The sequence below is a fragment of the Mustelus asterias genome, chromosome 27 (assembly GCF_964213995.1).
Source record: "Mustelus asterias chromosome 27, sMusAst1.hap1.1, whole genome shotgun sequence".
Lineage (NCBI taxonomy): Eukaryota > Metazoa > Chordata > Chondrichthyes > Carcharhiniformes > Triakidae > Mustelus > Mustelus asterias.
Genome location: NC_135827.1, coordinates 35,257,972 through 35,274,109, shown reverse-complemented (window position 1 = coordinate 35,274,109; position 16,138 = coordinate 35,257,972). Strand labels below are relative to the sequence as shown.

At 45.3% G+C, this 16,138-nt stretch overlaps 1 pseudogene; it reads right to left on the bottom strand.

Annotated features, from left to right (window-relative positions):
- The window catches only part of LOC144480002 (small ribosomal subunit protein uS10m-like), a 91,336-nt pseudogene extending 75,429 nt beyond the window's left edge, over window positions 1-15,907 (bottom strand).
- Between the last annotated feature and the right edge of the window lie 231 nt (window positions 15,908-16,138).

Genomic DNA, 16,138 nt, shown 5'->3' with positions numbered 1-16,138 from the left:
AGGGGCATAGATCAGCTAGTCAATATCTTTTCCCAAAGGTAGGGGAGTCTAAAACTAGAAGACATAGGTTTACAGTGAGAGGGGAGAGATACAAAAGTGTCCAGAGGGGCAATTTTTTCAGAGGATGGTGACTGTCTGGAACAAGCGGCCAGAGGTAGTAGTGGAGGCGGGTACAATTTTGTCTTTTAAAAAGCATTTAGAAAGTTACATGGGTACGATGGGTATAGAGGGATATGAGCCAAATGTGGGCAATTGAGACTAGCTTAGGGGTTTTAAAAAAACGGTGGCATGGACAAGTTGGGCCGAAGGGCCTGATTCCATGCTGTAAACCTCTATGACTCTATCTTATTGCAGACTCTGCTCTGATATGCTAAATATCAAGGATATCTGGAAATGTATAATAGATCTGAAATGATGCAGTTATTGCTTTTACCTAGTGAGAATCTTAAACTTCCTCTGCAGATTTGGTGCAGGGCTTAAAGAATTAAATCATTGGAAGAAGTTCGATGAACCTTAATTTCTTTATATGTAGTTATTTTTTATTCATTTGTGGGTCATGGGTGTTGCTGGCTGGCCAGATTTATTGCCAATCCCAAATTGCCCTTGGAGGGCAGTTGAGAATCACATGTAGGCCAGACCGGGTAATGACGGCAGATTTCCTTCGCTAAAGGACATTAGTGAACCAGATGGATTTTTCCGACAATCGACAATGGTTTCAGAGAGGCTGACCTCGCCGGAAATCCGGCTCTCATAAAAATCGTGACAGCCGAGAACCAGGGCGTAATCCTGATTTCTCGGCTCTCGCGGGATTTTACCAGCTTGCCTCACCCATGGATGGGGCAGGGCGAGCTGGTAAAATTCCACCCCACAGAGTTATACAGCGCAGAAAAGATCCTTCGGCCGCTTGATTCTGCACCGAAAACTACCACTACAGTCGCATTAATTTTTGGAGGGGAGGAAACGGCCTAGTGGTATTATTGCTAGACTATTAATCCAGAAATTTAGCTAATGTTCTGGCAACCCTGGTTCAAACCCCAACAAGGCAAATGGTGGAATTTGACTTGAATAAAAAATATCTGGAATTAAGAATCTACTGATGACCATGAAACCATTATCGATTGTTGGGAAAACCCATCTGGTTCACTAATGTCCTTTCGGGAAGAAAATCTTCCATCCTTACCCGGTCTGGCCTACATGTGACTCCAGAGCCACAGTAATGTGGTTGACTCTCAACTGCCCTCCAAGAGCAACTAGGGATGGGTAATAAATGCTGGCCCAGCCAGCGACGCCCGTGTCCCACGAATGAATAAAACAATCCCATTTTCTAACACTTGCCCCATATCCTTGCACTTTCGTTTCAAGTGTCCATCCAAATGTTTTTTAAAGGTGATAAGGTTTCCAGCCTCCACTACCTTCCCAGGCAGTGCATTCCAGATTACTGCCACCCTGTGAATGAAAAAATGTTTTCTCAGATCCACTCTGAATCTCCTGCCCCTCACCCTAAAACTATGCCGCCTCGTGACTGACCCCTCCACCAAGGGGAACAGCTGCTTCCTATTCACCCCATCTGTACCCCTAATGGCAGAGCCTTTTATTAATACGAATGGCCGAGACACACACACAGCCTTTATAAAGGAAAAATACTGCAGGCACTGGAGATCTGAAGTGCTGCAACAGCTAACAGTTTCTGCTCTCGCTGTGGAGAGAGAAACAGAGTTAACATTTTGAATCCAATGTGGTTCTAATACATCATAATGGACTTGAAACGTTTGCTGGAATTTGACCTCCTCGCCCGTCTGAGGCTCATAAGATCCCACCCAAGGCCAATGGAGAATACCGATCTCTGAGCCTCGCCCGCCCTGATTCTGGGGTGGACGTGCCGGTAAAATTCCGGCCGTTAACTCTGTTTCTCTCTCCACAGATGCTGCCAGACTGGTTGGGCTTTTTGAGCACTTCTTGCTTTTATTAACCCACACAACCATTTTGTTTTTGGTCAGTTATGGTGTGTGGGTGTCAGTGGTAAGGGTAGCATTTATTGCCCATCCTTAATTGCCCTTCAGAAGGTGATGGTGAGCTGCCCTCTTGAATACAACGGAGTAACTTGCTACTTAATTTCAGAGGGCAGTTAGGAGCCAACCACGTTGCTGTGTGTTGGGAGTTATAAAATAAGGATGCCAGGTTTCCTTCCCTAAAGGATCATTGGTGAATCAGATGGGAGAATCTATCAGTTTCATGGTCACCATTATTAGGGTGTGATTTTCTGAAAAAAAAACAAAGTGCCCGACGGGTGGAAAACAGGAGTTTTTCCCGCCCATTCTTTAGCCGAGCACTGAGGCCGTCAGGGGATTTACACCAGTGGGTGTGGGGTGGGGGACAGGGTAGGGCAGGGCCAAATCCCAGCCGAGAGGCCAGCATCGGACTGCTGAGGTGAGCAGTGCGCATGTGCAGATCTCCCAGTATACTGATCATCGAGCCCGGTGTACCCCCATCGCCAGTCCCCAAACCCCTCCCCCAATATTGCCAGCTCCAAACCATCCCCCCTCCCCCCCCCACCAGATCATTGGCCCCGTCTGCCCCCAGTCGCCCTCTCACCACTCCCATCGCCCGCCCCAAACCTCTCCCCTGATATTGCCAGCTCCAATCCCCACCCCCCACCAGATCACTGGCTCCGTCCACCCCTAATCGCCATCTCTCCCCCCCCCCCCACCCCATCACCGGCCCTGACCCCTGCTGATGGTCGGTCCCGATTCCCCCCACAACATCACTAGCCCCAGTCCCTGCCGATTGCCAGACCCGAATCCCACCCCACCCTCAATGGCCGGCCTCCTGATGGCCATACTGGGCCTTCATAGCCAGTGTCACCACCAGCCCCCACCGTCCCCCCATGCGGAATTCCCCCCCATTCCATCCTCTCCTATCCACCCCCATCCCCCAATCTGGCTTGCCCCATCTGGCCCTGCCCCTCAGGCCCAACCTCATTGGCACTGTCCAGTGCCTGCTGGGCAGTGCCAGTGTGCCAGGCTGGCAGTGCAAGGCTGACACTACCCAACAGGCACCCCCCAAGCCCCCAACCGACTGAATGACCTTTGATTCCACCAGCGCTGTTCCCCGGTGCGAGCTGTGATTCCCGTTCGTGGCCATCCGTTGGTATTTCCCGGCTATTACACTACTCGAGCAACGGAGCGGGCTGGGAAAATTGCACCTGAGATTTTTCTTCTCGATTTACTTAAATGAATTTCAATTTTCCAGCTACCATGGTGGAGGATTTGAACTCCTGTCTCTCAATCATGGGCTGGCCACAGTTTATCTAGTCATAACTACGACTCACTGTAAAAAGAGAGGGAGATGAGCTGAGATAAGTCATGAAGTAATCTTTAGGCAAAGCCAAGGTTTAAGGCCTGTAGATTTTCAGAGGAAGAGAAAACGGATAAACGGTGAGCAGATCCATAATTTTGAAACCTGGGCAAGGATTGAGTATGAGAATATAATCAGCTTGAGCTTTGATTTCAGCACATTTTGAGGATGCAAAATGGAGAAAGAGTCTGCACGATTAATTATTTGGAAAGTGAGAGAAGAAAGGAAGCAAAGGAGAGCTAACTACAATATTTTTGGTAAAGGAGAGAGAAAGAAAAAGGCAAAAAGGGAAGGACAATAAAAGCTGCAATTTCTGGTTGCATTAATTTAGTGGCTATGGTAACCAATTTGTTTCAGATTTAGACTGAAAAATAGATCTGGATGATTGTTCTGAAAGGAAATGGCCCAGAAGACTCTTAAACAAACAGAGAGTGCTTGAAAATTTTTTGGGATATTGGAATCAGCACTTCCAATTCGACATGTTACAGCTCTCAGCACTCAGTATTGAGTTCAACAACTTTTCCTTTTTCCTCCATCTTAACCCATTTTTTAATATTCCATACATTTATTTAATTTTTATTCATTCGTGGGACATGGGCGTCGCTGGCTGGCCAGCATTTATTACCCATCCCTAGTTGCCCTTGGAGGGCAGTTGAGAGTCAACCAGATTGCTGTGGTTCTGGAATCACATGAAGGCCAGACCAGGTAAGGATGGCAGATTTCCTTCCCTGAAAGACATTAGTGAACCAGATGGATTTTTTTCCGACAATCGACAATGGTTTCATGGTCATCAGTTAACTCAAGATTTCATTGTTTTATTGAATTCAAATTCTACCATCTACCGTGGCGGGATCTGAACCCGGGTCCCAAGAACATATTGTCTCAATGCAAAATCATTGCTTCCCCTTAACTGCCCCCCTGGTCATCCACATCTTGCTCTTGTGATTGCTATACTTTTGTTGCAGTCTCTTCCAGCTATAGTATAATTCCGAACAGAATTTTCTCTTTCTCTGAGTTCTGATGGAGAGTCAAACAGACTCGAAACATTAACTCTGTTTCTCGCTCCACAGATGCTGCCAGACCTGCTAAGGTTTTCCAGCATTCTCTGTTGGTTTCAGATTCCAGCATCCGCAGTATTTTGCTTATTTCAGAAGACTCTTACCCTGTCCAGGTGGACTATTAAGGCAGAGCCAGGTCTGAGTTTCCTGAGTCTGCTTAATTCAATCCGCAGCCTGGAATCTCACGTGTGTCATTATGAATTCCTTCATTTTCTGTTCTTGTGACCTTTCAAAACAAGGTGAACAGATTAATATAATTTAATATCTAACACATTGATAGTTTTGTGCTATCTATTTGTGCTCGCTGTATACGGCCGCAGGGAAATGAATCAAGGCTGCTTAAACTCACGTAGGTCTCTTGGGGCATTTATACAACAGGAGACGTTCATTTTGTTTTCTGAATTGAATCCAGGTTTGAAAACACTTTGACATAACCAAATATTGAACCAAAAAGCAGCTTGTAGGAAAGTACATGCTCAACGTTAGCTGTATGTCTTAAATGCGAAAAACATGGAATTGTGCATAACTTTTCACAGACGTCTTGAACAGTAACCAGTGTATTATTTCCTGGGATAAGTAATCCTATCCTTTTATCAATGGGCAGTCAACAGAATGGGAGAGTAATGCAGTTTCCTCAAATTGCATCCAGACAGCTTGTTACACACAATCCCATTGTCCTAATGAACACCATGGATTCGTACCTCATTAACAAGCAAGTTGGCTTTGGCCAACACAACAGGCAACGCTCCGAAAGCTAGTGGCGTTTGCTACCAATAAACCTGTTGGACTTTAACCTGGTGTTGTTAGACTCCTTACTGTGTTTACCCCAGTCCAACGTCGGCACCTCCACATCACAACACAACAGGGCCATAGAAGTGAGCGTCTGCTTCCCAGGCTGCCGTCGAGATGCCTTTGTTTGCAGGGAAATGCATCGTGTCTAGATTATTGGAAGGACGAAAGAATGCAAGAATAGGTTCTTGGAGACACGGCTACCCTCTTCATCCCTTGCTTCGGAAACCTTGGAGACCACCGCGATCAGCAGCAAGCACACAGCTGACTTTGTGAATCATCCTAGTCTGCTGCTCATCCCATAACTTTATCTTCAAAGGCTCAACAGAATATTCATCCACAACCAAGGACAAATAAACAGTAAAAGTTAGGAACCAGAAAAGAATTGCATACACCACCTTGGCAGACTGTTTGTGAGGTATAGTCTGCTTTCTTTGATGAGACATCCATTTAAATGTCACATTCTCCAATGTAAAACCAATTCTCTCCACAATGCAATGCCCAAATGTAGCATCACCTTCGATCTCTGTATTAATGCATGTTGGGGATCCCATTCTTTTTATCTGCTGTAACCTCTACTATTCCTGAAGGTATGACTCCTTGTTAGGATATGTGAGTACCTGATGGTTTGCTATAACTTTTTTGACTGGCCATTATCTGTGTGTAAGCAAGAAGCAACAGCAAGTCACTCTCCAGAGGAGAGGGTGTCACATTTATGCTTTATCCCAGCTACCTCTTCACATGTCCTCCTCAAAGATGTCCAAAAATGTGCGGGTTAGGTTGATTGGCCATGCTAAAATTGCCCTTAGTGTCCCGGGATGCGTAGGTTAGAGGGATTAGTGGGTAAATATGTAGGGATATGGGGGTAGGGCCTGGGTGGGATTGTGGTCGGTGCAGACTCGATGGGCCGAATGGCCTCTTTCTGTGCTGTAGGGTTTCTAAGTTTCTAAGTTTCAAAGGTCACTGCATAGGCATAAGGGAATGATGACTAACTTCCATCCATTCCTGCCCTTCTTCCCTGCCTCCCAGGAGTCCATACCAGCATTTAATGCAGCAAGGACCTGTTCCAAATGGTTCAACTAATCATTTAGTTATGGGATCCTCCATCCATTTAGCCATCATTTTCCTTCCCCACATTCAGATCACTTCCTTCTGCAGCCACAATAAACACCCAGTGCCGTTCCTACCAGCCTAACCTCTAGGCCGTCAGTATTATCCCTCGTATCACATCCCCACTGCTATGTGCTCCTAACCTCAACTGAAAGCCCCTCATTTAGTTTTCCTCCTGCCAACAACTGTCAACCAAAGCTATCATTCTCATTGTTCAGAGGGATGGAGCCTGGCTCTGCTAATTCAAGTTATTACTGGAGACGCAATGGCAGCTTGTGAAAATCATAAAACATACCAACTGGCAAAACTGTTGGCTTTCCAGAGATTGGCTGCTTTATATTGAAGAGCACCAACAACTGCAGTGGTTTTGCACATCTGCAGTCGATGGCACTCGTTCACTGTAAGACCAGCTGAGGACATATGCAAGAATACCTAGGGTGCTCAGTCTGCTAACTTTCCTCCATCCATGGATAGTCCTTGACTTCACTGAGAAGGATACTCACTTCAAGTGTATTGTAGTCCAGAGAGTGTCACAGGGTGAGTAGGTGTCCTGAAGTGGGGGAGGAAAATGACTGATAAATGAGCAGAGGACCCTATGATCTACAACAACAAAAAAAACCCTGCATTTAATGTGGTAAATATCCCAAGGTCCTTAACAGGATTGGACACACATATCTACCTCTTCGACCAAATGGTAGGTTTTAAGGAGCAACTTATAGAAAGAGAGATAAGAAAAAAAGCAGCAAAGTTTAGGGAGGGAATTAATCTATAGGCAGCTGAAGACACTTCCACCAGGAGGCCAGATTTGGAGAAGCGCTAATGTCTCGGAGGTTACCAAGATAGGGAGTGGTGAAGGCCATAGACGAATTTGAACACAAGGATGAGAATTTTGAAATTGAGATATTGCTGGACCAGAAGCTAATGTAGTTCAGCGAACACAGTATTTAGTGAGCTTACGAGTAAATGTATCATGCAGAATAAACCGTGCACTGAGGAAAACAGAGGCTTAACGTGCGGGGTAGTCATGGAATGAAACTTTACCTGGTCACCCCGTGGTAACTGGAATCACTGTGTTCACCTCTGCATCAGCAAAGTCCACATAATAACCAAAAGGTTCTCAAACCCTGTCCATGTTGAGGTGTGATAAAAGCTGGCACTTTACCAGTGGTCCCAAGAATGTTAGTAATCCAGAACTTTTTATTTTGTGTTAATTTATTTTTAGCAAGGTCCAATTCCTTGTCGAGAATGTGTTAAAAACATCATATACCATCTGTATACCATCAGCACCACTCTGTGTTCACTGATCCATGGCTGATGTTTCTGAACTCCGCACAATGCAATCTTAGACCGACCATCAGTTTGATAGGTAAACGTTCGTAACATTTTTATTTCTTGTCGTGTGACAGAATTTAATTCATCTTATTCTTCAAATGGCATTAGTTCATTGTTTGAAATGTTTATTCTGCCTATTCACTCTTTTCAGGTTCCTCTCTGGTGCAGCAGAGCATTCCCAGACCGAAAGGACCAGAGGCTGCTTCCCTATTTGAGCTCCTAAACCAGCTGTTAGAATTCCAACTTCCAACTGCTATCCCCTTCCTGTGGGGCTTTATCTGGATTTGACTCAATCTCAATTTGGATAGTTTAGGTCCTTTCTATGGCCACCCAATAGAATGTCCAATGTAGAGTTGGACTATGGTGAGATTAAATCCAGGCCCAGCCCTACATCTCTCTCTATTTCTTCAATTTATAACGTCTAGTGTCTGAGAACTACAGGAGCTAATGGTAAATGTTCTTTGAGCTACTCAGTTCTCAGAATAGTAATGTTGAAACTATGTTAATACGATGTAACATAAAATTCACATTTTCCATTAAAATTGATTTTTAAGATGGCACATAATTGCAAGTCAGAAAAAAGAATGTATATACTCATAAATATTCAAGTCATTACCTCAGACCAGAGTTGATTCTATTGAAATCAATGTGTAATTATTGTGTTCTAAGACTTCAGTGAAACAGTCGTCAAAAGGGGAGGTGATGTCAAGTTAAGCAGTCTCCAAGATTCTTGGAACATTTACAAATATTTGTTATGTCACGAGGACACTAGTTGTCAGTGAGCAGTTGATTGAAATTCACTTTGTTTTCTGTTTCTTTCTGCCATGCATCATTTGCCAGTAAAGGAGGAAATGAAAGGCAATCCAACTCTTGGCTTGGGCCAATGTAGTTTTGGAGAGGGGTGATGGTGGACAGGGAGACCGGGGTGGGGGGGTTGCGGTTGGTGTTATGACCTTCTATTCCTAAATTTCCTATTACTTGTTACCCGTAGCAAAAAAAAAGCAGCAATACGGTGAACTGCAAACTCACTGGGGTGGCACGGTGGTTAGCACCGCTGCCTCACAGTACCAGAGACCTGGGTTCGATTCCTGGCTTGGGTCACAATTCCCGACTTCTCTGTGTGGAGTTTGCACGTTCTCCCCGTGTCTGCGTGGGTTTCCTCCGGGTGCTCCGGTTTCCTCCCACAGTCCAAAGATGTGCGGGCTTGGCCATTCTAAATTCTCCCTCAGTGTACCCGAACAGGCACCAGAGTGTGGCGACTAGCGGATTTTCACAGTAACTTAATTGCAGTGTTAATGTAAGCCGACTTGTGACTAATAAATAAACTTAAACTTTAAAAACTAACGCCAATGGAGAAATGGTGACAATTTAAATAAATCGGTGCAATGGGTAAATGTTTCCCAACAATGGCCTTAATTATTGACAGCTGTATTGTAATGAGGCCTAAATGTGAGAGAAGAAGGAAGTTGGTAGGGTTTATGATCCATCTGAAGAGTTAGTTTTATAAAGGCCCTTCTGGGGTAGAAGTCGCATTGGATGTAAATGACTATCGCGGCCAGTACGTGGCTCTGTTGGCCGCCATCTTTTATGGTCAAGGATGGCTTGACGCTCTGTCCCTCCATACAAACCAGACTTTGCAGAAGGTCCAAGGCCAGATTTGGAACGCTGTGAGCATGATTTCCCAACGATGTTCAACAACAAGTGAGTTTGGACAATGCCATTAATTAAATAGAAAGATCCCAAATGGTTCACAGATGGGCACTGGAAATGGACACCGCAGGGCAGGGGCCATGGGAGGATCTGGGTGGGCCATAGCTCATCCGATACGCAGTGTCAGACTCACCCAGAATCAGAGTCTGCATAATTACTACTCAAATGGAAAGACAACAACAACTTGTATTTGGTGGTGGGGTGGCATAGGGTGGGGAGAGAGGATGAATATTAGAAATTAACTTGTTCAAGCATGGATGAAAGAGCTGAATTCCAGAGGTGAGGTGGGAGTGACAGCCCTTGACATTGAGGCAGAAATTCACCAAAGATCCTTGGACAGCACTTTCCAAAGCCACGACCATTTCCATCTTGAAGGACAAGGGCAGCAGATACATGGGAATGCCAGCACCTGCAAGTTCCCCTCCAAGCCACTCACCGTCCTGACTGAGAAACATGTCACCATTCCTTCACTGTCGCTGTGTCAAACTCGTTTAATTCCCTCCCTCACGGCACTGTGGGTCAACTCATAGCACGTGGACTGCAGCATTTCAGGCTTGCAGCTCACCACCACTTTCTCAAGGGCAACTAGGGATGGGCAATAAATGCTGGCCAGCCAGCAACTCCCCATGAATAAAACATTAAAAAATGGAGTTTCAAGGAATATGGAGATGAGGCAAGTAGATAGAGTTGTACATACCAGTCATGATCTATTGAATGGTGAAGCCAGCTCGAGGGGCTGAATAGCCTCCGCCTGTTCCTATGCTCTATGTCTGTATAGATGGAGGAGTTCTTAAAGGCCCTGAGTAATCCATGTAGTGTTATCCATGACATACTTAAGATGTACCAATCAAAAGCATGAAAAAGCAAATGCATAAATCTCGAGTACCAATTCTTCTGTCAATTTAAATGTGTAATGAACTTCCTTACCGTCAGTGAGTAATACCGTGGGAGAGTCTGATATCTAATAATAATAATTTGTGACTACTTACAATAGCAATCCAGTTAGTCAAGGAAAAATTTCGACAAGACTTTATTTCAAGTGTATAATTTCTATTAGGTTGTTTCTATTATTTAATATCCATTTGTGGGATATTACGTTATCTCAGGCTGACTTCCTGCATCAAAGGATGTAATGATGTGGAGATGCCGGCGTTGGACTGGGGTAAACACAGTAAGAAGTTTAACAACACCAGGTTAAAGTCCAACAGGTTTATTTGGTAGCAAAAGCCACACAAGCTTTCGGAGCTCTAAGCCCCTTCTTCAGGTGAGTGGGAATTCTGTTCACAAACAGAGCTTATAAAGACACAGACTCAATTTACATGAATAATGGTTGGAATGCGAATACTTACAACTAATCAAGTCTTTAAGAAACAAAACAATGTGAGTGGAGAGAGCATCAAGACAGGCTAAAAAGATGTGTATTGTCTCCAGACAAGACAGCCAGTGAAACTCTGCAGGTCCACGCAACTGTGGGAGTTACAAATAGTGTGACATGAACCCAATATCCCGGTTGAGGCCGTCCTTGTGTGTGCGGAACTTGGCTATCAGTTTCTGCTCAGCGACTCTGCGCTGTCGTGTGTCGCGAAGGCCGCCTTGGAGAACGCTTACCCGAATATCAGAGGCCGAATGCCCGTGACCGCTGAAGTGCTCCCCAACAGGAAGAGAACAGTCTTGCCTGGTGATTGTCGAGCGGTGTTCATTCATCCGTTGTCGCAGCGTCTGCATAGTTTCCCCAATGTACCATGCCTCGGGACATCCTTTCTTGCAGCATATCAGGTAGACAACGTTGGCCGAATTACAAGAGTATGTACCGAGTACCTGGTGGATGGTGTTCTCACGTGAGATGATGGCATCTGTGTCGATGATCCGGCACAGATGCCATCATCTCACGTAAGAACACCATCCACCAGGTACACGGTACATACTCTTGCAATTCGGCCAACGTTGTCTACCTGATACGCTGCAAGAAAGGATGTCCCGAGGCATGGTACATTGGGGAAACTATGCAGACGCTGCGACAACGGATGAATGAACACCGCTCGACAATCACCAGGCAAGACTGTTCTCTTCCTGTTGGGGAGCACTTCAGCGGTCACGGGCATTCGGCCTCTGATATTTGGGTAAGCGTTCTCCAAGGCGGCCTTCGCGACACACGACAGCGCAGAGTCGCTGAGCAGAAACTGATAGCCAAGTTCCGCACACACGAGGACGGCCTCAACCGGGATATTGGGTTCATGTCACACTATTTGTAACTCCCACAGTTGCGTGGACCTGCAGAGTTTCACTGGCTGTCTTGTCTGGAGACAATACACATCTTTTTAGCCTGTCTTGATGCTCTCTCCACTCACATTGTTTTGTTTCTTAAAGACTTGATTAGTTGTAAGTATTCGCATTCCAACCATTATTCATGTAAATTGAGTCTGTGTCTTTATAAGCTCTGTTTGTGAACAGAATTCCCACTCACCTGAAGAAGGGGCTTAGAGCTCCGAAAGCTTGTGTGGCTTTTGCTGCCAAATAAACCTGTTGGACTTTAACCTGGTGTTGTTAAACTTCTTACTCAAAGGATGTAATGCAGTACTTCTGTGAATTTCTTTCTCTCTGAAATAATGTATCTGTTCCTGCTGCAGTAAGGATGACGCTATGCACAATAATGATAGACCAATACTATGCTGCTAACCCTGCAATTTTTAGAATGAGCCTTCACGGGAAAAATCCAACCCCTGATGAGCAGCAGGGTATGGATTCCTACTTACAGCTAAATTTCAGGTCCTGTAAGTAGAGTGATGGTGCTGCCATGGTAATATCACTGGGCTAGAGATCCAAAGGCCCAGGGCTTAATGCTCTGGGGACATGATACAATTCAATTCATAAATCTAGAACAATGGGCGGGATTTTCCAACTGCGCTCGTCCCAAAACCGGAAAATCCTGCCCAAGGTCAACGGATTTTTCCATGGTCCGCCCCTCGCCTGCTCCGATTCCTGTGGCAGGCAGGATGGGAAAATTCCGGCCATGGTCTCGGTAACAGTGGCGATAACAACTACCGCTGATTTGTTTTGTGTGAAACACCCATCTGGAGCACCTTATGTTCAAAAATCTGCCATCCTTACCTGATCAGGCCTGATAAAAAAACAAAATACTGTGGGTGCTGGAATCTGAGAAAATGCTGAAAAATCTCAACAGGTCTGACAGTAACTGTGGAGAGAGCCAACCTTTCGAGTCTGGATGACCCTCCATCTGAACTGATGCCAGATCCACAGCAATGTAGCTGGTTCTGAAGCCATTCCGTGTTCAAGGCCATTGAGGATAGTGTGATGTTAGTGTACCTTAAACAGATTTTTTTAAAAATAAGGCTCACAGTCTTAGGTGATGTCATTGTTAAGGCGGCACGGTGGCACAGTGGTTAGCACTGTTGTCTCACAGCGCCAGGGACGCGGATTCGATTCCCGGCTTGGGTCACTGTCTGTGTGGAGTTTGCACATTCTCCCCGTGTCTGTGCGGGTTTCCTCCGGCTGCTCTGGTTTCCTCCCGTGGTCCAAAGATGTGTGGGTTAGGTGGATTGGCCATGCTAAGTTGCCCCTTAGTGTCAAGGGAGACTAGCTAGGGTGAATGCATGGGGTTATGGGAATAGGGCCTGGGTGGGATTGCAGTCGGTGCGGACTCGATGGGCCGAGTGGCCCCCTGCTGTACTGTTGGGATTCTGTAATATTGTTGGGAGAAGAAAAAACTGTATGCAGGTCAGGTGACAGTGATTGAGTTTCAGTTTTGAGCTGCAGGTTTGAGTTGGGTTTTAGAAGAGACAGCAAGATAAAATGAAGTGTTTTCCCTCCCTGCTGTTTTGAAAACTCTGTTGGTTCCCTGAAGGGTGAGAATCTGTTGTTCTCGGGGGCTGGGCCAGAGTCTCTCTGGTGCCTTGAGAAGCTGTCTTGTCTTCAAACTGTTCTGAGTCTCAGGAACATTGAACTGCAGAATTCAAATAGCAGCCTCGATCCCAGTAGAAAATAATCGGTGCTGTGTTGAAACTGTGGAAAGGGTTTTTCTTGTCTATGGGTTTTGGTTTTGATTGGAACACATTAGAGATATTCATTGAGAGTTATATCTTATAGCGGTTGTTTTGGTTCTTGTTTGTAATTGACAAAAGTTCTAGCTAATTGTCTTGCTATACATGTTAACTATATTCTTAAATAAACTTTGTTTGATAAAAGCTCCTTAGTGGGTCACTTGCAAACACACCTGAAGTGAAACATCTCATGTTTATTCCAGCCAAATTCAAAATGCAAAACTTATGTTTCATAAAACACTTTGAACTTTCTAACCGGAAGCATAACAATGGGCAACAAATGCTGGTCTTGCCAGTGAAGTCCATATCCTACAAAAGATAAAGAAACATTAATTGTTGTCCACGCTCCTGACATTTTAAAGAAGTAATTTCATCCATTTGAGGAAGACAGTTGTCTCAATTGCAATGTGGTTTAACTATTTGTGTTGACATGATGTGTGTGTCACATGTGCTAATCACACTTTTCAATGGCAATTAATGATGGGCAATAAAAACTGGCCTTGTTATGTAAGGCCACATACCATGAAAAAATATTTTTAAAGAGCACTGAATTTCTGATCTGCAAGGGTTGAGGCAGCCCTGGGAAGGCATAAGTGGATAGGTGCTTCCTTGGGTGAGGGAAAATTTGGACAATGAGCAACGATTGGCTGCTGTTAAGTATCTTCCAATGGCTGGGTCAAGAAAGGCAATGGAAAGGGCATCTTAGAATCATAGAATCCCTACAGTGCAGAAAAAGATCATTCATCCCATTGAGTCTGCACCGACCACAATCCCACCCAGGCCCTCACCCCATAACCCCACATATTTACCCTGCTAATTCCCCTGACACTAAGGGTCAATTTAGCATGGTCAATCCACCTAACCTGCACATCTTTGGAGTGTGGGAGGAAACCGGAGCACCCGGAGGAAACCCACGCAGAGATGGGGAGAGCGTGCAAACTCCACGCAGAAAATCACCTGACGCTGCTGTGAGGCAGCAGTGCTAACTACTGAGCCACCGTGCCGCCTGCTTCTGCCATCAGAAACAGGTGAGATAGGAAGATTTGGAAACAAATGAGGAAGATCCACAATGGATTCCTCCTAGAATCCACTACCCAGTGTCAAATTGGACCAGAGGGAGCAGGAAGATCCAAGTTCAATTCACAGTTGGCACTGGGTCAGCTAATCTCACCGAGTGGCACTAAAAGTAGGTTTCAGAAAGATCTCTTTGCTCCTGGTGGTTGTCCGCTGCTTTCCTGCTGGCTTGGGAACAGAAGTAGGCCATTCAGCCCCTTGAGACTGTTCTGTCCCTCAGTCAGATCATGTACATCAACTCTTCTTGATCCACATCCCTTGGTATCTTCACCTGATAATAATCTGGTGTTCCCCGCACCGAGGAATTCAACTGACCTCCAGCTTTCACAGTCGCTTTGGGGATTTGCTTGAGTTTGGATGTCAGATCCAGCTCGAATCAGTGTTGTATGTGATGAGTCCATTTTCCACCACTCACGATCTAGTCTCAGACATGGAAATAGTTACTTGCATGAAGTAACAGAAAGCACTTAACATCTGTGGAATTCATTGCGGGTCAGCGCACTCAAAGCAGAAAACATAAAAATGTAATGTGATCCTGCGCTCTGTAACCTTAATGAATAATGCATCTGTCCAAGTACATTCTGTTTGTTTTTATGGAGCATCTGCAACAATAATTTCTACATATTTATAACGAAACATTTTGCAGCGCAGTCAGAATACAGACTGCTGTTTTCAATCTGATTGTCTGCGGGAGGAAAATCTATCACTAACACATTCCGTGTGATACCAAGCATGAGCGTTGGAAGTTTCAGATATATTGGTGTGAATTTTGATCATTTTTCTTTCTCATCTTGTACCTAAGCATCAAGTTTGCCAATCGTCCAGAATATACCTGCAATCTCCAGGAATTAAAGGCTTAGAAATTTGGTAAAACCTTCCCCTAAGTGCCGAACGAACATGAAAATGGGCCATTTTTTTTGGGTGAGCTGTGCCAAGCGAACATGAAAATGGGAGGGAATCGTGCCCATTTTTTGGGCGAGCTCCCAGATTCAATTGTATGGCATTTAGAAAAAAAAAAGATTCGGCAAGGTGTGATTCTCACCAGTCGGGTAGTGGGCAGAGCCTATTCATGCCGGGAAGCCAGCTGCTGAGATGTCAGGGTGCCATTGTGCAGGCGCCCCGATCTCCCAGTGCACTGTGTGCAGGTGTGTACATAGTGCACTGGGAGATCTGTCACTCCCCTCCACCTATCCCGTACATGCCGCCTCCCCCCCCCCCCCCCCGTCCCCCATCTCCCCTACAGATATCGCTCCCTTGGTCAATCCCCGGGCATGACCCCCCTCTCCCCCTTCCCGGGCACGAGGCTGATTTCATCGGTAGAACTGGGGTGAGTAACATCACTAGAGTTGAGAAACCGGGCGTGAGCCCAATTTTTCGCCTCTTGGTTGATCTTACCGAGTTGCCACGCTGATCGACCGGCATGGCGAGCTGATAAAATCACCCCTAAATTTCAGGACACAGTTGCAAATAACCCAGAGCAAATCAGAAGGACAGTAAAAAATGGGTGTTTTTTGTTAAAGCTTTCTCTGAATATTTTAGTTTGTTAGTTACAAAAACATTGTGGACAAAAGTTTGTTTGACTGATGTGATAAAGCAGCCAGCTCATCGGCTTTCCAATTAGCAGAGGAGGGTGGAGCACAGAGGGGATGGACA